Source organism: Anas platyrhynchos, chromosome 1 (genome assembly GCF_047663525.1).
Source record: "Anas platyrhynchos isolate ZD024472 breed Pekin duck chromosome 1, IASCAAS_PekinDuck_T2T, whole genome shotgun sequence".
NCBI classification, from domain to species: Eukaryota; Metazoa; Chordata; class Aves; order Anseriformes; family Anatidae; genus Anas; species Anas platyrhynchos.
In genome coordinates, this window is record NC_092587.1 from 90023884 (window position 1) to 90049084 (window position 25201).

At 42.7% G+C, this 25201-nt stretch overlaps 1 long non-coding RNA gene across 45 annotated transcripts in view; it reads left to right on the plus strand.

Annotated features, from left to right (window-relative positions):
• LOC113841824 (uncharacterized) overlaps nucleotides 1–25201 on the plus strand; it is a 69159-nt gene that overhangs the window by 13239 nt on the left and 30719 nt on the right. For 14 of the 45 annotated variants that reach the window (XR_011803587.1, XR_011803591.1, XR_011803592.1 and 11 more), the window contains exons 2-8: nucleotides 9341–9473; nucleotides 10619–10810; nucleotides 12676–12755; nucleotides 13798–13938; nucleotides 18828–18926; nucleotides 23842–23899; nucleotides 24004–24163. This is a non-coding gene — a long non-coding RNA (uncharacterized lncRNA). Of the gene's footprint in view, nucleotides 1–9340; nucleotides 9474–10618; nucleotides 10811–11590; nucleotides 11610–12270; nucleotides 12377–12675; nucleotides 12756–13797; nucleotides 13939–18782; nucleotides 23514–23841; nucleotides 24164–25201 lie in introns of those variants that run through there. The other 31 variants (XR_011803539.1, XR_011803540.1, XR_011803562.1 and 28 more) reach the window with 31 other exon arrangements.

A 25201-nucleotide genomic window follows, 5' to 3' on the forward strand; every position in this document is an offset into this window, starting at 1 on the left:
TTCAGGTTACCAGGTTTCCATTTTGCATAATAACAGGTAGGAATTTACTAAACTAAAACCTAACGTTAACTCAAAATAATATGTCTGCATTGTGGCTCTTCAGTATTTAAAGGGGACTTATTGAACAAAAGATAGAGATTGACTCTTTGCTCAATCAGATAATGACAGAACAAGGGGGAATGGTGTTAAACTAAAAGAGGGGAGGTTTAGATTAGATGTTAGGAGGAAATTCTTCACTCAGAGGGTGGTGAGGCACTGGAACAGGTTATCCAGAGAGATTGTGGATGCCCCATCCCTGGAGGTGTTCAACACCAGGCTGGGTGGGGCTCTGAACAGCTTCATCTCGTGGGTGGCATCCCTGCCTATGGCAGATGGTTGAAACTAGATGATTTTTGGGGTCCCTTCCAACCCAAGCCATCCTATGAATCTGTTGCCACCTTATTTCAACATCTTAGTGTGATTCTTGAGAAATTGCTTTTTCTGCCAGCCATTGAATGGCTTCAGCTGTTTTCTATCTTGGGAGAATTTTTTGGTGTTTAGCAGGTGCTGTGTCTTTATTTCTGAGCCATTTTTAGAAAATTTTCTACTCTGTTTTTAAATAGAGCAGTTGTAGTATGAACTTGTTGCAGTGATGCACATGTTTCTTTTAAATGACCTTTGTTGCCCACACTAGGTCACTTAGTGGTTAGCCCAGGCTGTAGCATAATTTAACCCACATCTCCATTGTGATTTGCTGTTCTACTCTGCAGTCCTGGCACCTAGGTACTTGCTAAAAAAAATAAAAAATAAAAAATAAAAAAAATAAACAATAATAAATGCACACAAAATATTTATTTAAAACATGCACACACACACATCCCCCCTGGATGCTAGAGCCAGGATCTGTACAAATTATTGAGCTGCGTCAGTCAAATGTATGCTCATTTCGTTACAGACAAGGTTCAAAGATTACATCCAGACCTGGAATTGCACAGAAGACTGAGCGTACAGTTCTGTACCCTAGTGCATTGCATACTCTCTAAATAAGGAGAGTAATGCCCCAGTTCTCTAAGCTGGCTGTTGAGACCTGTTGACTGTGATGGCATTTTACTCAAGTCCCCATGCTGAAAAGTCTTGATTCTGGCTGAGTGAAACAAAAACTTAATTTTAGAGTTGTGTTATTGGAAGCCTTTGCAAAGGCCATCTGTTTACTTTCTTAGCAAAAATGTAAGGATGGAAAAGCTGTTTGCAAACCAGAATGTCCTCAAGAGGATGCTTAAGCATCTGAAATATCTCCATTTGGCCAGGAATGGACTGGAGCCAATGAGCCCCTTGGTTCCAGTTCCTTGCAGGGGTATTGGATAGGTGAACATACGGCTGAGTACAGGAATGATGCTGATTAGGCCAAAAGAAAGAATGCTGGAATCTACAGACACCGGGGGAATTTTGAGATGAGTTCAGCATGGCTTTATCCAAAATCAGAAGGCACAGTCATTTCCTTCCTTGTCTCATAGAAGAAAGCTGGGTTAACTTGATGTCTGGCTGTTGGAGAGGGATTACATAACCTCTATTGCAAGCGCCCTATACGAAATCGTAGTATTTACTGCTTCGAGTGACTTTTGTCTGTGATGTTTACATCTTAGCATTCTGCACCCATTCTCCAGAATAACTGTGGAAAGGACTTAATGGAGCCCTAATTAACTTGGGAGCTCAATGGAACTGGCTTCTCAATCATTATTGTCTATGGGAATTGTGATACTCTCTTTGGTTGCTTTAAAGGGAGGCATTATTCACGTCCTCAGGAATTACAGAGTGCTTTACAAAGGGTGTAGTTCCAGATCAGACCCAAGTCTTTTGACAGGCTCTGTGTTTGAGCTGTGTCTTGTGTCAGTAACAATTAGAGGCATCTGCGTAGGAAAAGAATTGAACTGAAGGTGCGCAGAGTTAGAAATAACTGAGCAACCCTTTAATCACAGGTGTGTTTCAGAGAGAGCAAGTAGAGCTTTTTACTCTAAGAAACAGCATTTGGTGCATTGTAGACTACTTCAAAGTGCTCTACAACTAGTCATTAGACCTGCTGCGGTTCTATTCAAAAAATGATAGTTGGGTCCAACAGGCTCCCATTTTTATGTATGAAACAGAGGTGCATTTCCTGACCAGAAAGCTGTAATATCAGGTATGTTGACTGAGTAGTAGCATGCATACACAGCTAGGTGAATGACAGCTGTCTTCCATATTGTACATACAAAGACTTGATGTGCTCCAGGGTGTGCATTTTTAAAAGTCTGGCTGCTTGGGCTCAGAGGTTTGCTGACGAACATGTTCCTCTTAGTCATTTCTTACTGGAGGTAGTAGGCAGGTGGTCCCACTTTTACTTTTGTTAGATAGGTTCCAGTTGGAGATTTCCTTTTGTGATTTTAAGAAACTAGAAACATCCTAGCCTGACTGTCAAGGTCCTGTGCTGTAATTTTAGGGCTGACAGTTTTAAAAATATATATCCACTTGTAAACTGATCTAGTAAAAAAGCTATTAAGCTGGGAAGAGTAATGTATTCCAGGACATTGCTCCAACTATCTCAGCAAAACCCCCTCAATGTTTTACTTGGTGAGGAAGAAGTGAGAAATAGCAGATGGGTTGCAGATGGGTTGCCAAACAGTCCCGTGTGGTGCCAGCTCTGACTAATATCAGTCCTTATTATCTCCATAAAGCACCCACTTGTCCTCACAAACAATTAATTGTTTTATCTGTAACTGTAGCCATTGAATTATGTATTCATATGTTTTGGAGGTCATGAAACAAGCGAATGGAAACTCTGAGAAATGGAAATAGGATTGTAGTGAGGAACTGACTGTGTGTCAGGATGGAGGTCACTTCTTTTCGCAGCCCCTGTGCGCTCAGCAGTGGAGCTCCATTTCGGCAGCTGACGATCGGTCAGATACAGCCCTGGTAGATTAAGTCTGATGGCAGCACAGTCTAAGACAGGGCTGGCACCTTCCTCCCAGCTGAGTGCTTGTTTTACCTTTCTCTTTAGCATGCTGGTGACAAACTGTTTAAAAGGTGGTGTGCATCTAAGGATTTGCAGTAAGCCAGTGGCAACTGCTGTTGGCAGGGGGCTTGCAAGCAGTTCAGGAGACAGCCACGACCTCTCTCCAGAATGACTACGGCTGTTACACGAAGGCAGCATCTCCCTAGGTTTGTAAGGGCTGCGAAAGGCCTTGCAGACGGAGGGCTAATTACAGCCTGAGATTTGTTTTATTTCTGACACAGAGAGATCCTGAAGAAAAACAAAGCTGCTTCTGAGTATTAGCAGTGGTACGACTGGAAGGCAAGCATGCAACTCCTCTGGTGGATTGAAACACCAGAATCTTCTTAACTGACTTATCCCTGTGGTTACGAGCTTTGGTGACAGATTTCTCCAGTAGGCGCTGGATAACCGTGCAAGACAAAGATGAGATCCTGAAGGCTTCTTAAAAACCTTAGCTTGCACGAGGGAATTCAAGACGTTAGTCCTGGAGGCAGTTCCCCTGAACTATTTCTGTGGTGAGGTTAGTTGGTGGTACAGTGGGTTGATAACAACTTGGTCGCCTTTCCTCTGCCGCTTAATTTTACTTTCCAGTCTAGTGGGTGCTCACTCATTACCTCAAAGACTGCAAAGTAATTTAAATCAACATGGATACACTTTTCAGTATGCATCTGGCACTTGCTACTAAACCTGTATGGAGATCACAGAACCAGCAGCAGTACAGACCAGTACTATGTTCTTCCCAATGACTTTATGCATAACAAAAGAACAGGCACTACTTTTTTCTGTTAATCCATTCTTTCTGTAGGGTGCTAGCCTGGTGTGAGGTGTATATGTTATATTTTTCCTGCTTTTCCCCATCTGTCTTGAATAACTAGGTGCTGTCCCAGACAAATCACAGTTAATCTCTACAAATACAGTGTGTAACACTTTGGCATGTAGTATGAAGCATTAAACAATGTATGGAAGGCCATCAAGGCTTAATGTAATTGAATCTGTGAACATTTGTGAAAGATATTTATCCTGTATCCTGATTTTGAAGAGTAAAGGGGTTGTAGAAACATCAATTGGTTAAGCCTTATACTTCTTCAGATTTATTATTTTTTTTATATATATTCACTTTACCCAATTTAAGAGTTTCTATTTAGGACTGAGTAGTTCATTTCAGCATCCCTTCCCAAGGAGGTATTTGTATCTCCTTGAGGAGTGTCAGGTCCTCTTTAGAACAAAGCAATTACTGCCTTTTGGTAAAAACAACCTTGGCTTGTTTTTTTGGTTTTGTTCTTTTGTGTGTGTGTGTGTGTGTGGTGATGGTAACCTTGGCTTGTTTTTTATCTTTTCTTCAAATTTAAGATTATTGCCTTGATAAGCAGCTTGTGTTACATAATGTTTTAGTCCTCTAAATTTCAGTTTAGGATAATGATAATGAAGTCTTTTTTTTTTTTTTTAATGTGTTAAAGGCCTAATCCAGTTGTTTCTGGAGTACTTGTGGGGTTTGTTCTTGATTTTCACGTCTCCATTTACCACATTACTTTTTTTTGTGAATTGTTTTATAGGGATAAGCAAATTTGTGTTCCGTGCATATTTGTTCCTGTTACCATCTGTTTTTGTAGGTGTTTCTTAATACTTTTGGTTTAAATGTCTGTTCTGAAACAGTATTGTTCATGTGAGATGTTGAATTAAAAAAAAAAAAAAGAAAGAAAGAAAGAAAGGTCAAGTTAGCATTACATTTGGACTGAAGCATGTCTTCTGTTTTTTACCAAAGCAAAAATTGTCTTAAATTCCTATTGCTGCTGAGTTGTTCCTTTTTTTTTTTCTTTAGAAAAATCTTAAACCACTTTTGATGGAAAATTGGGTTTCCCAGATGAAAAAATGTTGGACAGAGTGATTATTATTTTGTTTTTGTCAAACTCAAAACCTCTCAGAAGAAAAAAAAAAATAAAACTTGTTTTGAAAACGTCTGATCCACTGGTATTAGTCTTTTGACAATAGACTGTGTAGTGTAAAATGGCTGTCTGCTTTCCGAGATTTACACTCAAGATATCCCATGCCCTTATTTCCTTCAGAACAGAAAAGCTGGCCAAGAATTCAGTTCATTTTGAGGCAGACTTGTGGGGAAGGTTGCTGCTTTTATTTTTTTTCCTTGTATATGTCAAAGAAGGTGATGAACAGACTGACAAGATTATTTGCGGTCTTGAGTATCCAGTTCCCAATGACTTCATGTCTGATCTCTGCTAGCTTTATACGTAGCATTTTATACCCAAACAAGGTACCATGGAATCACTTGAATCACTGAAACCAGTATTCATCACCAGGTTTGACACCTGGATTTTTTTTGTTCCGGTACTCCCTCTTCTTCATGGACATTATCTACAACTCTTATTTTTGATAGCCGTCCATGTTTTGAGATTCTGATGTTGGCCACCAGCTTTCTTGGCTTCTGGCTCATGCAGAATATTTCCTGCTGCTCTCCCCTCACTCCTTTAGCAAGAATCAGCTCTTTGTTTTTCTTTTTTGTTCTCTTGAAAACAATTTGAGTTCTTTTGAGGTCTGCCAGTGTCTGGTTATCAAAAGTTTGCCTTCTAGAGAATATGCGGAGTCGATGAATGTTCTTTAAGATAGCAAATGCCTTTTTACTGAAATAGAAATACTGGCTTGTATTTCATGTGCAGGAAGTCTATTTGGATAGGAAACTGAGTATGTAACCTCCTTCTATGAATTAACTATTTAAGAGTTTCAACTTGCTTTGCTGGAATGTGTCCTCAGTTTTCTTACGTACCCCGTGCTATGGGTTTTGACTACGCGTTCCAATCTGTCTTACCTTCATACTACTGAAACAACCCTCAAAAAGTTTCCAAGTCAACGTTCAAAAAGCAGTTTCAGTCTTGTGCTATCTTTTGCCTTTGATACCGTCAGTATAGTGTTCTTGAAATGTCACGTTCATTCTCTTGATTTATATAATTATGCTGCCTGAGTTTCTCCTTTTCTAATCACTCTTCCCAAAAGAGATTTTTTTTTCTCTGACTGGTCTCATTTTTCAAGAGCAAATTTAGCTTCCCCTTCACATGGCAAGTCATGAATTACCTTTAGTCCAGAGGTCTGTGTCCTTGACAATACTGAAGTCTCACCCCATTACTCTGTTAGCTTCTCATGGATGGTCTGCAGAAATATGCGTAAGAACCGAGGTGTTTCATCCACTGCTGCTCTCATTTCTGTGTAGAATGTGCTGTCATTCTGCTCATCGCTTACTTTCATAGTCAAGGTATTGCCTTCAGCGAAAACCTTTCCCCAGAACCTCACATCTAGGTGATATTTTGCTTTCTTTTGGTTCTCACATCTGGCGGTCTGAAACCATACTGTCTGGCCTGCAGAAATTTGTTGGGTCTTTTTATATACCCAGCCTCACTGCTTGTGGGAGGGGAATAATTGCTTAATGATGTTGGATTGAAAGCTGAAACCATAGTCTAATTTATGTTTAAACACGGTCAGTTCCTTCTTCTGCAACACGCCCTTCCTACCTCAGCTGCACAGATAGGCTTTTCTGTAGGCTTTCCTTGTCTTGTCTGGATTATTAAAACATCCATTTTGCAGGCTGTGAGAGATACACATCTCTTCATGCTTTTATTCATACAAAATGCAGCCTTAAAAACAATTCCTGGCCCCAGAGTTCAAACCTGTCACCCTTTTACTAGTGCCTCTGCATTTGCTCCCATTCTGTGGCCTTAATTAATTGCCTTGTGTGCGTGTGTGTGTTTTTTTTTTTCTTTTGATAACTCCTCCTAAGCTGTTTCTTTTATTTCTTTTAAGTGTCTGTTTCCTATGTGTGGTGAACTAGAATGAAAATACAGTGACACAAACGTGATTATATTCCTGTTGTGGAAAGTACTCTAGAGTTTTCGCTAGTATACCTAACTTCTCTGCTAGTAAAAATTATTTAAAGGTAGGCTAAGCATAGGACAGAGTGCAGATTTGGGGAGGTGAGGGGAAACACGGAAGCGATTAGGCAGTCCTGGTCAGCATGATCTCAGCACATTCGCCTTCTGATCTGAGGTGCCAGACACCTTATGTATCTTGTTGTTGTTTGCGGACTGGGTGTTTCAGCTTCATCACACAGGCTTTTAAGTGGGTGCCTGCTTAAGATTTTGGACATCTTTGTGATATGCAAGCATGTGTTTAGTTGTTGTTGCATAGGGGATTGATGCATTTCCAACAGAAAAATTTCCTAGCTGTAACTTTCATTTTCACAATATCGAGAGTTGGCTTAAGGATTCCAGTAAGCTTTAATGCAAAGCATGAACTTGGTCTCGAGTTACTTTTTTATGCATCTGAACTGGATTGGCCATGACTCTTACTGGAACAGCAACGCTAACAGATGTTATCCCTTGTGTAATTTCCAAAGACAGCCACACTGTTTGACACTTTATAGTAGTAAAAACAAAACCAGATCATGCTAAGATACTAGCCATCTTAAAATCGAGTGTAACACAGCTATATGGACGGAGACTTTTCTTGAAGTCAGCTCATAGGAACTGATGGGAGTTATTAGAGCAAATTACTTTGAGGGCAATAATCATGTTTGTTTTGCAGATTTATGGACTGGCATAGTAGAAAGCTGTTCTCATGAGTCATTCCTGTTTATCAGGAATAAATAAATAAAGTATATTTTTATTCTATAGCAGCTGCCTTGCACTTGGACAGCTGTGACTGGAGATCCGAAGGTAGCTTTTTCATTTTTCTACTACAGTGATGGTATATAGGACTCCAAGTAACCACAGATCTGTGTGTATATTTGTGGGGGGCCAGATTTTACTGAAGTATTTTCCAGATTTGATCTCTGAAATGTGAGTTTTCTTTTTTCTTCTGGTAATTTTTTGGTGCTGTCCATTGTCAGCCAAGATTCCAGATTAAATAGACTATTTCTACATTTGTTTGACCACACTTGGTGTGGTATGTCGATCAGAAAGCAGTTTGGCTTCCAAAATACTCTTCTGGTTTAGAAAAGAAACTGATCCTGTTCAGGGCAGACAGGATTTTATTTTCTTCTAAAACACCAACCCAGATTTAAATATAGTTTTTTGTTTTGGTTGGCTGCATCACCTGTCAAGTGATCAGTGAGAATTGCATTTGAGCAGAATAAACCATGCAGAACGCTTATTATTCTGGAGTATGGGAGTAGCTGGACTTGAGATTTCTCTGCAGTCACTTTCTTAACATCTGTAGGAGAGGGGAAAGAGAGAGCAGTACGTCCAAATGGCATGCCTAAGAGGGGAATGTAAATTATCCTTTCTGTTTATTTGCCTTTAAAACCTGTCTGCTAAACTTCTTAGCATTCAGATGCCACTGTGATAGGTGCTTTATAAATAATATTATCTTTTTACAGTTTTAGTCAAAATAGAATGTGTCCTCACTTACCCTTTCCAAATTTGTCCATAGGCTATTATTATATAAGAAGAATAAAAGGAAGAAATAGCTACAGAGACTTAGAAAGCTGTAGAGTTTATCAATTTTTAATGAAAAGATCTTACTAAGCATAAAACTCTCCCATTCCTCCTGAACAAGTGATGTAGACAACATTAAATTCAGAGAAGCCTGGCTGCTGCTACAAAATTGGTGAAAAACTTCATTTCATACCATCCTGATGCCCTCTGCATCTTCCCAGGCTAAATGTGCTGCAATGGGAAAGGTTTATAATGGTTAATACAGGAACAGTTCATCCATAACAGGTGGCCTTGGGTTGATGTTGGCATCGTGTGCTCAAGCACATGCTGAATAAACTTACTTGTGCCATTTTAACAAGCTAGCATCTTTAGATTAGTGAGAAATAGTTGCTTGTTGGCTCTGCCCGAGCTGCTTTGCTATTCGTGTTTTTCCAGTTTTGGAGAGAATACTTTTTGCCCATAAATCTTACACTGTTCTGAAATCTGATAAATATAGTAATGCAGAACTGGTGTCACGGCCAGCAAACAAAAGCTAGGGATGAGATGAAGAGAACTACAATATTACTCCAAGAGCCAAGTTCCTCAGTCTTCCAACTCTCTGATACAGGCAACAGACTGGGAGACCACTTGCGTTATGCTTGGAGGTGCAAGAGAGCCCTCTGGCCTCCTACCTCCACAGCTGTGTATGTGAAAGCGGGTAGCTGATCAAGGGAGGTGGGCTCTTGTCTGCACAGTGGATGCTTTTGCAGAAAAGATGGATGCTTCTTGATAATGAATGTTTTTCCGACTTGTGCCTTGCCAACATACTTAAGTTTGTTCAACTGTAAGTGGGGTAGATCTCTCTCACCCCAGCACTGGTATGGTTACACAGCAATAACCTGTGTCATACAACTTATCTTAGCAGAGGAGGAGAAACGAGCAGTATAAGAAGGTGTTTGCCCTGTGATGACTGGCAGCTTGGCAGGAAAGGGGAGCAGTCCTGCAGGAACTTTAGAAGCACTCTCAAGAAAGATAGTGGCCTTGACCAACACCTGGTGAGTTTCAAAAGAGCCAGGGCAGACTTGGGAGAGGGAGGAGGGAATAAGCAATAGGAACTTTGAAGATTGTAGCCTGGGTTGGGCAAGGGAGTAGCTTTGTTGTAGAGAGGAGTGGCAGGTTACTTCGTAGCTTCCTCGTTGGCCAAATACATGAAGTAATCTCTGGCTACTAATTCAGACCATCAGTTAGAGCACTTCTCTGTGAGGATATTTGTGTCTGAGAAGGACTGTGTTGTTAATTGCTTTGCCATGGAGGGTTTATTGGGTTTATGTGGCAAGGTTTTGATAGCAGCAGGACTGCAGGGGTGGCCTCTGTGAGCAGAACCCAGCAGCTGCCCCATGTCAGACCAGAGCCAGCTCCAGCCGGCTCCAAAGGGATCTGCTGCTGGCCAGAGCTGGGCCAGGGAGCGACATTGGGTGGGCCTCTGGGAGAGCAGAGTTAAGGAAGGGGAAAAAAATGCTGAGAAGGACAGCATGCCATGGGAGGGACCCCACGTGGAGCAGGGGCAGAGCATGAAAATGAAGGAGCGGTAGATTACAAAGCATCAGGGACTGACTGCAGCCCCCGTTCCCTGTTCCTCTGTGCCACTCGAGGTGAGGCTGGGAGGGAAGGGGGTTGAGGGGGTGAGGGGTTTTTTTGGGGTTGCTTTTAGTTCTCACTGCTCTAGTCTGTTCTAAATAGGCAGTGAAATACATTAAACTTCCTTATGCTGAGTTAGTTTTGCCCGTTATGGTAACTGTTGAATGATGTCTCTGTCCTTATGTTAGTCCATAAGGGTTTTTCATGCTGTTTTCTCCCCCGTCCTTTGGAAGAGTGGGAATGCGAGCCAATGTGATGGTGCTGAGCTACCTACTGGTGCCCAAGCACCACCGAGGGAGAGAAGTATACCTCTCAATTAAGTTCCTCAAATACTACATGAAGAAAAATGTTTATAAACTGTAGTTTTGTTGACAGCTCCTTATCACTGATGTTGCTTTCTGCTCTATCCTTGACCAGTCTGAAAAAAAGAGTGAGTCTTGTAAAAATCTAGAAAACACCATTTTTCATCTACTGTTGAGTACAGTCTTCAGGGTGGTTGTTGGTTTTTGTTGTTGTTGTTGTTCGTTTTCTGTGTTCTTGTTGTTCCTGGGTTTCCTTTGAGGCTGTATGGAAGTTGGAGATTCCCTGAATTCTTAAATGTGAACCAAGGAGGTGAAGACCCAAAGACCAAGCCACTTGTTTGTTCAAAGTGAGATACTGTTACTAATGGCTCAAAGATGCAAGCTGACCACACAGTTTTTGGCACAGTTACCATTTTAGTTAAAAATCTGCGTACCTGTGGAAAGTCTGAGAGGTTGGTAATAAAGATTAATGAAATAAAATGTTAAACACAATCCCCAGCAACTTGTGTTTCTCCTTGCACTTAGCTGGTGAGCAGCTAATGAAATGGAAGTGTGTTTACATCTGACACTGAGCTGTATGCATACTAGTGGAGTTGATATTTTCCATGGAATACAGATTGTTGGCCAAATTTTAGCAACCTGCCAGCATGCTAGACAGATGCCTGGCTTTAGTTAGCTCTCAAACAACATTGCTCACATTTTAGGTATCTAAGCCTATAAATTCTGGTCAACCACAGATGCCCTAGGCAGTTAATTGCAGCTTATATAGAGGTTAGGTCTCATTCTTACAGCAATTTTGTAAAAATTCAACCAGAGTCTGTCCTGATGTACAAAACAACAGTCGGATGCGATGTACTCCGATCTGTATTCTCTTCAGTCCACCAGCATGAATACAGTTCAGTGATTATGGTTTATCTCAAAACTTTCACCTATATTCTTTTTATTTTTACCATGTAATTACGTCTGTTCATCATGTGTTCTTGGACAGTCCCTTTCATACCAGAACTGTAAAGTAAGGGGCCATTTGCATGGTATTTAGCAGGCAGACACAAGCTCGCTCTGCCTGTGCCTGGAGCCAGATGGATGCTGGCCAGCTCTGAGCGGAAGCCGTGCAGCGTAGAGATGAACCTCCGCTAACGCGCTCTTCTGCGAAGCAGGTGATAGTATTTCAGGCCATTCAAGCACACGAGCACGATGCTGGCTTGCAACATGGACCTGCAAAAGCGTGACGTCCTCTGCATAAAATCCAAGGTCTGAACTTAAACCACTCCTGCTGCTAGTGCTGGGATGAGGCTACTACGCAAGGCAAATTTCTGCTCTGCCTCATTCAGTTTCAGTGGATCTGCTGCCCCCATGATATTAACCTTAGGGCATCCTGCCTTTCCCTATTTTAAATTCTTTTCGAGTTAAGTGACACTTGCTGATTTTAACTGACATGGTTAGGGTTCTCATCCAAGATTTAACATGCAGAACGAATTTACCTTTGGAAGACGTACTCTGTAAGTGAGTAGGCTTCCAAAAGAGAAAGTATTGCGAGGAAAATCCGCTTCTGTTGTTTGTTTCCTGTGTCCAGCCATCCTGATGGTGCTGCCTCATCAACAGAAGTGGCAAAAGCCGTTCTTTGGAGGGATCAGAAGGGCATGCCTTATGTTCTTTTGAAGTGCATATGTTTGGTGTTGTTTTTTTTGAGGAATCCATGGTATTGTTTTGTTTGTTTCCCAGAATCTGCTAGCTGTTGCTTCATCTTTACCTTCTAGGAAAAAAAAAAAAAAAAGCTTGTAAGCCTTACTGAAAACTGGACTGAAAATAGTTTCTGAAAACCAGAGCTCAAGTTGGGCTAGGTTCACTGACACAATTAATATTTAGCTTTCATTCATTTGGTGTCACTGCTTTTCTTCCCCTTCTGTGACAGCTTCAGGGTGACATCTTCAAGAGATACAACTGAGAGGGGAATATGGCAAAGATCTATAAAACTAAGTGACATCAAGATGTGTTCATGCTCTCTCCTAGTACAGGAAGTAAGGGTTTAACATGACATTCTCGGGGTTATTTAGGACTGAGCATGGGGTGTTTTATCAACTTGTCATATGTTCTGGTTTCACTGAAAGAGTTTGAGAATGCACGGTATTTGGTGGAGGGAGTAGCTGTCCTTTCATTTTCATGGAGCAGTGAAGTAAGGGGCTGAGAGTTCGTTGACATTTGTCAAATACCAGCGCTTGCACATGAGGTATTGAAAGTAAAGGGATGCACAAGAATGTTTCCTATCCTGCAAGGGGAATAAACTTATCTTGCCTTTTTTTTTTTTTTTTTTCCCCAGGCATCTTGCTGCTACTAATGAACTTTATCTTTACAAAGTACTACCTACAGATGAAACTCCCTTGTGAAACTTCATTTAAGGTGAGTTTGTGTTTATTTACTTGCAACAGCACTTCTGTCGACTCAGCTGTCACAGGTGAATATTCACCAAATGATGTTCCATGAGCAATACAGGGGTTTTGAGTGAAGTATTTTCCAGAAGAGTCCATTATAGCCCATGTAGTCATCTGTGTGAGCAGCAGTGCTTGATGCACAGGTAGAGCAAAACAAATGGAATTCAATCCCAGACACAGAGAAACAAAGGTTATTAAATAATTTGTTAGAAAAGTGCCGAGGCCTGGAAGAAGGAAAATGCTGCAGAGAAACAGAAACACAAGCTTTTCAGAGCTGGGCAACATGCAGAGCTCTATTCAATCTTTCGCTGTTGAAAGAGGAGAGGTAATGTTTGTATGTCCTTTGCAGTTGCAACGAATTTTAGTCAAACACAACCAGCAGGCTTCAAGTCGATTCACTTTTTTTGCCACGTTCAAATAACCTTTGGAGTTCCATGCTATAAAATAATTGGCACTAAAAGACTTTGCTGAAGGAAAGCTTTGCTGTGGCGGTGCTGGTATTGCTGATCGACACGTACATGTACTCCCCGCTCAGATGATGCCGCAGCTGCGCGGCTTCTGGCTGGAAACGCTCCTCCAGCGCAGCGGGCAGCTCCCTGGGCAGCGCCGGCGGAGGACCAGGAGGAGGAGGAGGACGAGGGCCGGGGCCGCGCCCCGCCGTGCGCCTCTGCCGGCCCCTGGCGGCGGCAGCGCGGGACCACAGGGCGCTGCCGGCGGGCTGGGCCCCGGGCCGGTACCGGGGGAACGGGAACGGGAATGGAAATGGGGCCGGGACCGGGGTCTGGCCGCCCACTGCCCAGACTGCGGCTGCGGGTCAGGTTTGGCCCTTTGCGGGCACGCCCCTGGGTGTCCTGGTCTCCCCGGTCTCCGATTCTGGGGATGCCACACGCTTTGTGTGCCTAGCAGCTGGGCTTCAAAAGCCACTGAAGCAGCAGTTGAGAGGGACGTGCACAATGTCCGCACACAGTCTGTGCCCGTTTCAAGTGAAAGAGGTTTCTCCTCTAATACAGAGCGAGCACAAACACAGCACGAGAAATCCAGCAAATGCTCCAGGGTTGGATGCAGCCAGGGTGAGATGTAACCACGTGGCACAAAGGAATATGAGGAGAGGGCCAGACAAACTGGAAGTAGCTGTCTTGCACGGCTGGCAGGTGTGCATTTGTTTTAATAACTTATTGCCTGATATCTTTGTGTGTTTGTGGAACTTCACTCTGTGTAGAATATAATGTGAAGGCAAGCAGTAATTAAAACAGAAATTGTGCTGGAAGCAGACCAGTAGCAAGATACAAAAACAGGGCAACAATACACAGGTATTAATACCGGAACATCCAAGTGCTTGCCACTCCAGTCTTTCTTAGCTTGAATTTTAAATTAGGAGACAAAAACCAATTTTAAAAGACGTGGTTTTAAGTTATCAGGCTAGGAGCAATGCAGGAGATTCCAGCCCAAGATTTTCTTGTAGTGAGTCACAGCTGGGTGAAGGAGTCTCCGGAGTAGTCACAGTTCATTTAGGACTTTCTAGGTCAAAACAGCTAAGCGTGTTGCACTGGCATTACATCTGACTGACCGTTCTACAGTAAAGAACCTCTGTCCTTTGATTTCTGTGCCAGTTAGAGTGGTTTGCACTCCTTCTGTGTTTATGCATTGGCTGAATATCTCTTGTGAAATCAAAAGATGGGCAACAGAGCTCTCATACAGCAATGTGAGGAGTGTTTCTTGGTTCTGTGCTTGCAAGTTTTGGTTCTGTGCTTGCAAGTTTTCAAAGACTATATTGTCATTAACGAACTCAGAGAGGGTGAGCATTACTCACTGAGAAAAAGCAGTGAAATCAAAGCAGGGATTCCCTGAAGTTCTGTTGTTCTTCCTTTTATTGTTGTTGTTGTTGTTGTTGTTATTTCTTTCTTCATTTGACCAGAAGAAATGTAACTTGCTCTGTGCAGACTTGACACAACTCCGTGAGAAAATTTTTGTGAGTGTGGGCAAAGTGAGAGTGGTGGTTAACTCAGTTGGGTTTAAGGGGCAAAAATATGAGATGGCAAAGGCAGATGTGTCTTTTTATGGGGAAGCACACGTCTGAGGTAACATGCTTTGCAGGCTGTCAAAAAGGATACATCTGATTGGGGTCAGTGTGCTACAAAATGCAGAGAACATGCTAGTTGCTAGTGTGTGCTGAACACTTCTTAAACACTACTATGTCATGATTAAGGTCAATGAGCATGAAGGAAGGGCTCTTCAACTTATTGTGGAAGATGTTAGAGCTTTAAAACTGCAGAAAACAGAAGCTGGGTCAACAAAGCCTGGAAGAGAATTAGAAGCAAGGGCTTTTAAACCTGCTTAGCTGACATTCGTGGAAATGGAGAGATGGTAGTGAGAACCATGGTTGATTGTGAGAATTGTAGCATCCCTGCACTGTAGGGAAGGGAGTTAGTTGAAAACTGAAATTGCAGGAAGGAAAAAAAGAGATGGACTCTGTAAAAGAGGAGCAGAAAATGGGATTCCCTTCCTTTCTGTACCATAGGCTCCATGGCAAATGTATTTCTGAAGTCTTACTGTCCATCTGCAACTGGATACTGTCTGAATAAAGTTCCCGGTATTGTAACGTCTTCAGAAACAGATATTGGTTTCTCACTTCCCCAATCAGATTGTTTGCCTTTGCCCTCAAAGTCTGTGCTTTTAATCCCTAATCCTGGAGATTGTTTTAAAACCTGAAGCGTAAAGCTGCTTCTGTTACTACCAGCGCTTCACTGCTGCACTTTCAGTTGTGGGTTTGACAGAGAACTTGGCCAGTTGGGCTAAGAGGTTTTGAGTGCTGAGGCATTTAGTTTGCCTGGCACTCTGGTAAATGAGAGTGTCATGCTATGGGACACGTTGTACCTGACCAGGTGGAGGCTGTACCTGTTTTGGAGCTGGGTGAACTGTTGTGTCAGGAGGCTGATAGTAAGCCCCAGGGGGTACAGCTTGCTGGAGTACAGCCATGTGCTGGTTCTGTGTTGTGCTTTGTGCAGTACGGGTATAGCGAACAGTCTGAATAAAAATCATTTTATTACCCTTGAATATGTTAAAAGAAAAACCAAAACATTTGAGATTCCAAAGTCTTGGAATAATAGAAACGAGTAACACTTAAAGATGGGAGTCATTTTGAAATGGCAAAAAAGAAGGCATTATGGAATCGTTTGTCATGCTAATGTCTTGGCACACACAAGCAAGCTAAAAGAAAAAAAAATTAAAAAGCAGCATTTGGACATATCCTTCTTACCCATACTGCTGACAACACATCACAGTCAATACTTCACACATCCTATCTTCTTGAGCTAGAAAGCTGTTGCAACTCAGGTTGTGTGCCCATTTGTGTTGCAATAAATCCTTACAGTTTATACTCTTGCAGGTTGACTCCCATGACTTGTTCAAGTCCAGCATGACAGCTCTCATCCCTTACCCCTGCCATAATTAGCTGAGCTGTTACAGGGTTTTTTAACCCTACACGTGCATTTGAGCCTCATCAGCACAGATGCAGTAATTTAGTCTGACTGCATGCAGTTCCACAACTAGGATGAAGGCTCCTTGCTGGACTTAGTGAGAAGCAGCATATGGGTGAGCAGGAGGCTCTGAGATAGTGACAAGTACATACTACAACCATCCTGATGTGTCCTTCCTTCTGACAGATTAAAGCATCATTTGGAGAAAAAGGAAGCTCCCATTTGTGCTGTGACCTGAGTGTCCCTTCCTTTTTTTTTAATGAACGTTTCTGCTCTTCGCAGGTTCTCCTCATCTAGGCAACAAAATGTGATTCTTGAGAGAAAATAACTGGGATACTCCTTTTCTGGTATCCCAAATCCAAAACGCAGAGTTCAGATAACAAAGCATAACTTTGTGAGTTGTGCTCTGTATACATACATTTAAAAAAAACCTCAAAGATTACACTTAAAAATTGCTAGCATTTGGTAGTTATAAACTCAGGGAATCCTGAGCTACCACAAATTTTTATTCAACCTAAAGTAACAAGAAGAGATTCAAACTTCATGTTAGCAGAGTTTCTCTCGCTTCTTTCGGGTTAGCCAATTCAAAAGACCAAACTGATAAAGCATGTTTCGATCTGAAATGAGGAGGTTTTTTCACTTTGAATTTGACTCTCTTTTTAGCTTATTTCAGTGATTTGTTTTATTTTTGAACTTACATGAGACAGAATAAATATCTGTCTAAAACCTGATGCTCATAATACTGTTAGGGCACCGTGAAATATTTTACTGTCACAAATACAGACTGATCTGTGTGTGTCCTGTTACCTTCCCAATAGCCAACAGTGGTCCTTCCTGTATGTTAGACTCCTTTGTGTTACCTCAGTCGTTACAAAGGTATCTTTTAGGTCATCTGAAGTATGTTTGCTTTTGAGTCTTATCTTTTTCTTCTATCCCAAAAAGTGAAAGTGGAGAGAGAAACAGGATTGGTGAAAAGAAAATAGCACGGGACCTTCTACATAGAAGAAGCCATCTCTAAAACAGGGAAGCTGTAGTATGTCTACTCCAAAACAAACAAACAAACAAAAAACACAGATGCTTGTTTTCTTGTGTTTAGTTTTGTCAAAAAGTGCACTGTTGAAAGAAGTCTCACATGTTTTTCCAGCAGCCATAAGGGGTTGCTGTAAAGGCATCAGCTGATCAACTAATATACAGATCTGTTGCATTCAAGCTTATGTGTCTTTCAGTCTCGCAGTTGCTTAGTCAGATGGCAGTCTATTTTTATCCAAGGTTTGTCGCCAGATGGGATAAAGGGGCTCATCTGACTGACAGGAAAGCTTAAATTTTTCCAGGCCTGTCAGGAAAGCGTTCTTGTAACAAGGAGAAACCTTGCTATGTGCCATTTCCCAAACAGAGGACTGACCAGAGATAAGACTCTTAAGTAAAAGGATCAGCTCTCTTTACTCAGAAGCTACACAAGAATGGTATACCATCTGCTCTCCTGACTGTTCTTAAAGGATAAATGAAAACTGCCAAGAAGTTTGGCCAGATTTTCTCCTTTATTCTTTTTAATAAGCTTTTTTGCTGGCATTGCCTTATAGGTAGATCAGCATGCAGTTTTTAAAGGCAATTATTAGTTGTAGCTTGGTACAAGGTAACAATGGTTACTGAGACACAAGTTGAAGTACCTAAATATGTAGGTGAACAAAATAAATTGTGGAGAATTTTCTAGATGTAATACATGCCTGGTAGCTGACACAGGATCTTTCGTAATCTTTATTTGTACTCCACAACGAAGGCTTAAGGTGTTTCTCTACTTTGTTTTATGTTTATCATTGGCCAGCTCTGTTGAGTTTTGCTGAGTTTTAATTTTGCTAGTTCATTGAAATTCAGTTGTACAACTTCTGTGTGAACCTTCCTGAAGTGCTTAGTTCTGCTTTTCAGCACCCAGAAGAGGCACTAATGTTATCCCTGTTTAATTATTAGAGGAGCAGAATTAATAGGTCAGGAAACAGGCATGCCAATCTTAATTGATTGTCCCGTCATGAATACTTGTAGCCCCGTACTCCTGTTGATTGTAGTGGTGAAGAATCGGTGTTGACTGTCATGGTGAAAGTACTTCAGGCTGACACATGTTTAGAAACTTCTTCGCTTAGTAACTTGACCAGGATAACCTAGAAAGCCTGTGACAGAACTAGGGCTGTATCCCAAAACTTCCCACCTAATTACAAAAGCATTGTGGGCTTTGTTTGTTTTTAAATGTCAGTAATTTATCATGATTATGAAAACCAAATGTACAATATCAGAGTTAAATTCAGAATCTGAGAATTGTGGGGGGGAGGTATATACACACATAACTGTGGAAGGGATAGAGTTTTCCATGTTATTATGAAGAAGTTAAACTTCCATTTCTTATTTTCTCAATGGGATTCTTGGGTTCTGGTCAAGTGTGGTGTTGTGTGTGTGTGTGGCGTTTTTTGCTTTTTTGTTCTCTTTCAAGTTAGCAGCAACTCTCAAGTTCTTATTTCTTCAATTTGCAGCTGAGCAAGTGAATATTTGGCAATACCACTGATGTCTGTTTGCAGGGGTGCAGCGAGGAATCATGATTAAAAGTGGTTCAAAGAGCTGATTGGAAAGGGGACCAGGATACCTCCCCAGGCAGCTGTGGGCAAGATGGTTACCAGGTAGGGTAATTACCTTGTCAGTACCGTGCTGAACAGTCCTGAGGAGGTGAGTATAGAAAGGCCAGTGGTGACTTTGGCTGTCATAGTCAGTAGCATTAAGGACCATAACGAAAAATGGCCACACTGATAAGGAGAGATTCTAGAAATACAGGGAGAAAGAAACATCAAGCGCAGGCTAGAGAGGAGAAAGGGATACAAAGATGCTGTGGTCAGTGTCATAACCATGGTATCACTAAAGAAGAATAATCTGAGCTTGTTTTTGGCCATGTTGTATATAAAAGGCTTGAAGAATATCTGAAAAAAAGATAGAATCAGGTTAGGATACAGAACTCAATAAAAGACCAACTAAAACATGATCAATTTCCTTGTGAATGCTTCATGTGAACTGCATTTGAGGCATGTGAGTAGGTAAAATTTTGGGGAGAAGAGGGCCTCGTTGGACCTTACAGAAGTAAGAATCCAATCCACTAGGGAAACTTTCATAGAATCATAGAATATCCTGAGTTGGAAGGGACCCTTAAGGATCATCAAGTCCAACTCTTGACACCGCACAGGTCTACCCAAAAGTTCAGACCATGTGACTAAGCGCACAGTCCAATCTCTTCTTAAATTCAGTCAGGCTCGGTGCAGTGACCACTTCCCTGGGGAGCCTATTCCAGTGTGCAACCACTCTCTCTGTGAAGAACTTCCTCCTGATGTCAAGCCTAAACTTCCCCTGCCTCAGCTTAACCCCATTCCCGCGGGTCCTGTCGCTGGTGTTAATGGAGAAAAGGTCTCCTGCCTCTCGACACCCCCTTACGAGGAAGTTGTAGACTGCGATGAGGTCTCCCCTCAGCCTCTTCTTCTCCAGGCTGAACAGGCCCAGTGCCCTCAGCCGTTCCTCGTACGTCTTCCCCTCCAGGCCTTTCACCATCTTCGTAGCCCTCCTCTGGACACTCTCCAACAGTTTCATGTCCTTTTTATACTGTGGTGCCCAGAACTGCACACAGTACTCGAGGTGAGGCCGCACCAGCGCAGAGTAGAGCGGGACAATCACCTCCCTCGACCTACTAGTGATGCCGTGCTTGATGCACCCCAGGACACGGTTGGCCCTCCTGGCTGCCAGGGCACACTGCCGGCTCATATTCAACTTGCTGTCTACCACGACCCCCAGATCCCTCTCTTCTAGGCTGCTCTCCAGCGTCTCATCGCCCAGTCTGTACGTGCAGCCAGGGTTTCCCCGTCCCAGGTGCAGGACCCGGCACTTACTCTTATTGAACTTCATGCGGTTGGCGATCGCCCAGCTCTCCAACCTATCCAGATCCCTCTGCAAGGCCTTTCCACCCTCATTCGAGTCCACAACTCCTCCAAGTTTGGTGTCATTGGCAAACTTGCTCAAAATACCTTCTATTCCTACATCCAGATCGTTTATAAAAATATTGAAAAGTACCGGCCCTAAAATGGAGCCTTGAGGGACCCCACTGGTGACCGCCCGCCAGCCTGACGCAGCCCCATTCACCATAACGCTTTGGGCCCTGCCCGTTAGCCAATTGCTCACCCATCGTATGATGTTTTTATTTAGCTGTATGGTGGACATTTTGTCCAGTAGGATCCTATGGGAAACCGTGTCAAAAGCCTTGCTGAAGTCCAAAAAAATCACATCAGCTGGTTTCCCTTGGTCCACCATACGGGTGATCTTATCATAAAAGGAAATCAGGTTAGTTAGGCAGGACCTACCCTTCACAAACCCATGCTGGCTGGGACCAATGACTGCTTTGTCCCCCAGGTGCGCCTCAATAAGTTCGAGAACCATCTTCTCCATGATTTTACCAGGCACTGATGTGAGACTGACAGGCCTGTAATTGCTAGGGTCTTCTTTCTGACCCTTCTTGAAAATCGGCACAACATTTGCCAGCTTCCAGTCTACCGGGACCTCTCCAGACTCCCAGGATCGTTGAAAAATAATTGAGAGAGGTTCCGCGATGACGTCCGCCAGCTCTTTCAGCACCCGGGGATGAATCCCATCCGGACCCATGGACTTGTAGGGATCCAGGTGGAGTAGCAAATCCCGCACACGTTCAGGGTCGGTTGGGAGTTTGTCATCCCCACCGTCCCGATCCTCCAGCTCAGGGCACCCTGGGTCCCGAAGCCCATCATCGGCATTGAAGACAGAGGCAAAGAAGGCGTTAAGCGTCTCTGCTTTGCCTATGTCATTGTCTGTGAGGAGACCTTCCCTATCAAGGAGCGGCCCTATGTATTCTTTAGTTCTCCTTTTTCCATTCACATATCTAAAAAAAAACCTTTTTATTTTCTCTCACAGACACGGCCAGCTTCAACTCTAGGTGTGCTTTAGCCACACGAATTTTCTTCCTACAAACACGAACAGCATCCCTGTATTCTTTCCATGTCACCCGGCCCTCCTTCCAGTAGCGAAACACTCTCTGTTTCCGCCTAATCTCCATCAGAATGTTCCTGTTCAGCCACGCCGGCCTCCTGCCGCGCCTGCCTGACTTGCGGTATTTAGGAATCGCCTGATCTTGTGCTTCTAGGAGGCATCGCTTAAAGAGTGACCAGCACTGGTGGACATCAAGGCCTTCAAGAGCAGCTTCCCAGGGGAAACTTTCAACATAATGTGTGTGTGTGCATACACTAGCTTTCGGAAGCTTTGTCCCTTTTAGTCCTTGTTCGCTTTTCCATTTCAGAGAACAGGATGGTGCAAACTTGCTGGCTGCAATAGTGCTGTGTGTGTACAAAGTTAAGGTTTTGTACAGGTATTACAGAGACGTTTATGCTCTGTAAACTCAGTTTTATACAAGTGTTTCTGTACCTGCAGCTCGGCAATATCATGGTAAGTGTGTGAAGAACGTAAGCCAGAATTGCTCAAAAGCAGCTGAGGACAGGCAGTGAAGGCTAAAGCAGTTTGTTAGTTCTGTGCAGCCAGCTGCATCAGAGGTGCAAATGAGGACAAGAATGAAGTACACTTGCTTGTGCCAAAAGGCTCTGCTGCCAGCTGCCTTCACGAGTGGCCACTGCTTTTTTTCCCCTTGGAGGCTAAATTCAGGTGTCCCTTTTTAGAAAGGGCAGGGGGAAGTATCTGGGTTTGAGCACTCCAAGTGGGAGTGAGTCCGGGATCCGAGCAACCCCTCCAGAACCAATGCGTGATTAAATGCAGGAAAACTGCTTCTCATTTGTTGTTTGTGTTAAGTTCACCATCTGGTCACTGGATCTTGCTAAACGCCTTTGTATGCAAGATGAAGACGCCCCCGGTTTCAGCCAGCTTCTCCTATTACAGATATATAGCAAGCTGGCCACCTTTCAGTCCTCCTCTTCACTAATTAGTTCAGGCTGTTGAACTTGGGCTGCAACAATGCAATCAATGAAAGGCAGCTAGATGTAAGGGGACACAGCCGTATGTAAAGTAAGACACCTGAGGTGGGACATGAGAAAATTCCATTAGGTACATTCAGTGTACAGGATTTAGTCAGGTCCTGTTTTATGAAGAGAGAAAATGACAAACTATGCTTGTAATGTAAGGAATGAAGCTAGAAGTTGAGAAAATTAAAGGAGGGAACAAAGAATCAGATGCTAAAACAGAAACTGAAGCAGGGAAAATGACGGCTAAGAAACAGAGAATATACTATCAGCTTCCCTCTTTTTTTTTTTTTTTTTTTTTTTTGAGTGTTGTCTAGTACATCTGACAGCACTGAAGTCTGCAGTTAGCTGGTTGGCTGGCAGTTGTGTGTTACTGGAAAAAAAAATCTGCAGTTTTTATTTCACCCTCTTCCCCATACCTGGAGACTGAGCTAAAAGGATCAACTGTACACATAAAGTCTAGGCAGACTTGTATCCATATTTTTGAGTTATTAATGAAAGGGTTCTGCAGTTCTTCATACTTTGACCTCAATAACTGAGAAAGAGGATGTCCTAGCCACAAGTTGTGTGCAAACACGTGTGTGAAAGTATTTTCCTTTCTCCCACTTTCCTGTTTCTCTGCAGAAAAGGAGAACACTGGGTTTTGGAGTCTGATTGATTTCCTCAGCTATTTTGATAGCTCAAGGTATTGGTAGCAATCCCAACTAGAGGGCTGGAAGTCAATACTGTAAAATACTGAAGAAACACACTGCTAAATAGTAGTAATGGTCATACAGGTAATAGCATAAGCATTGTGGTCTGCCAGGCAGGTACAAAACAAACTGTTACGATATACGATATAGCTAAAATATTTCTTAGGGCCATGTTTTTTGTCTGGCTTAGGCCCCCTGCTGCAGCTGAGCACCTAGCTCAGTGTAACCTGTGGTGATGCCGTGGGCAGCAGCAGGAGTGCCCAAGTGGGCACAGGGAGAGAAGGCCGAGCAGCGCTTTTTGGTTGGGTTAGCAGCCTGGGGGATGGGGCTTCTGTTACCCAAAGCTCCCAGTGCTGTGAATACTGGATGCTTGAGTGATCTGTTTTGTCTGCAGGCCCCACCATAGCTTTGCTGGTGGCACTTCTATTGCATGGGCAGTTCCACAGACTGAGTCTTTCTCTGAAAGTGAAGATACAAAAAGCTAGCATCTGGATCTCTCTGATTACAAAGATAGAGACATTTTTCCTTTTGTTTCACTACAAAGGTAAAACAAATGATCTGGATCTGGGTCTGATCTTGGTTTATGTTTGCCCAGAAGAATGTTACTGCATCCATGGTTACAATGCGCTTTCCTGCATGGACCACAAGGCTTCTAAGCATTTACTTCAGGGATCTTTGCACTGCGTGGTGGGACCACTGATGGAACTCCCATGGGTTGTAAGGGCATTTCTCTGGCTCCTTAGATGCACGGTCCCAGAGGAGCTGGAAGTTTCTCTTTTTCGGGTATCAGTCTAGTTTTGGCCAACTAGTAATTACATTTTATCATGTGTCAAGGGGATGGCAATTTCTTGTTTTCTTTTTTTTCTGGGTAGGAAGGCCAGATTAGTGCACAACTGAAGAAGAGAAGCCATACGTTTTGACAAGAAACAGGCAAGTTGTTAGGAATGACAAAGAAGATGTCTGAAGGTAAGGCTCAAATTAAGCAGTCTTGCCTTATGTTTGTGAAATAATGCAAGCTGTTCTCCTTTGTGCAGGGCCAGCTTTGGCCCTGGATGTTTAGTGACTAAAATGAAGCACTGGTATGTATTCGGAGGAGCACGGATACGAATTCAAAGGTACCTGGGAAAGCACAGAAGAGAAGGTGGATGAGAGATTTCCCTGTGGAGCCTTGTTGGACAGTCCACCTAGGCACAGGTAGGCTACATTGTCAGACCAGCGAGCAAGCATGGTTGGTGAACAATGAGAAAAAATACGATCTGTAGGATGATATTTCTGGCAGATTTTTGGTTTAACAAAGCTCTCTCAGTTATTTCCTAGCTTTGTCTTATCTGACACATGTTAATCATGCTCGTAAAACAGTCAAAAGAGGAATAATAGAAAGGCTTTGGCCAGGATTGCCATGCCTTTGATCTGCAGTGTTCAAAGTGTACACAGGGTAATGAAATTAAGAATACTTACTGTTGATTTTTTTTTTTTTCAATTAAGAGGCTACAAAACAACAGGTGCAGATTTACCAAGGAAACTTTAGAGATTTCTCTGATGTGATTTGTGCTCTCAGTCATCACCTGATGTGAGAGTAGCTGCATTCAGCCTTGGCCAAAAAAGCCCTGCTTGCTCCAGGATAAAAATAGAGCTTCAAAGAAGGCAAACGCATTGTCTTCTGACTCTTGCAATCTCAAGCTATTCAGAGAAGCTCCCATATGCCACTAACAAAAATAGGATGTATTAATCAGACAGTAAATTCTGCTGTACAAAAAGTGATTCTCAAATAAATTGAGAAGAGGAAGCTCAGGGGATATCTGTGTCTGTTGCTATTAAGTTCAGAACTAACAGTTGATGCTTACAGTTTTCACATAATAGAAAAAATCTCCAAAGTAGCAGGGAGAAATTGGAGCACGGGAGAGCAAATTTATAAACCAACCAGGTAACTCCAACTCTGACAGTGCTCTTGAATAAGAAAGATGATTCGTGCTCAAATGGACTCACTGAGGTGTGGGTGCCAGTTACTTCAGGCTTCTTTGTCAAGGCTGATGTGAGGGCTGCTAACTGAAATATTTTATAGCAGTGCTGTCGTAGCAGTGACAGTCTAAGAACCCAAGCAAGATAAAGCTTGGAGGGAGAGAGAATATTGTTATGCCTGTTGCTTCAGGAAGGTGAATAGACAAGATTTCGGTTTGAAAGCCACAAATCCTCCTGTTCCCTGAAAAAGGTCATTGCTGGAAATACAGTAGA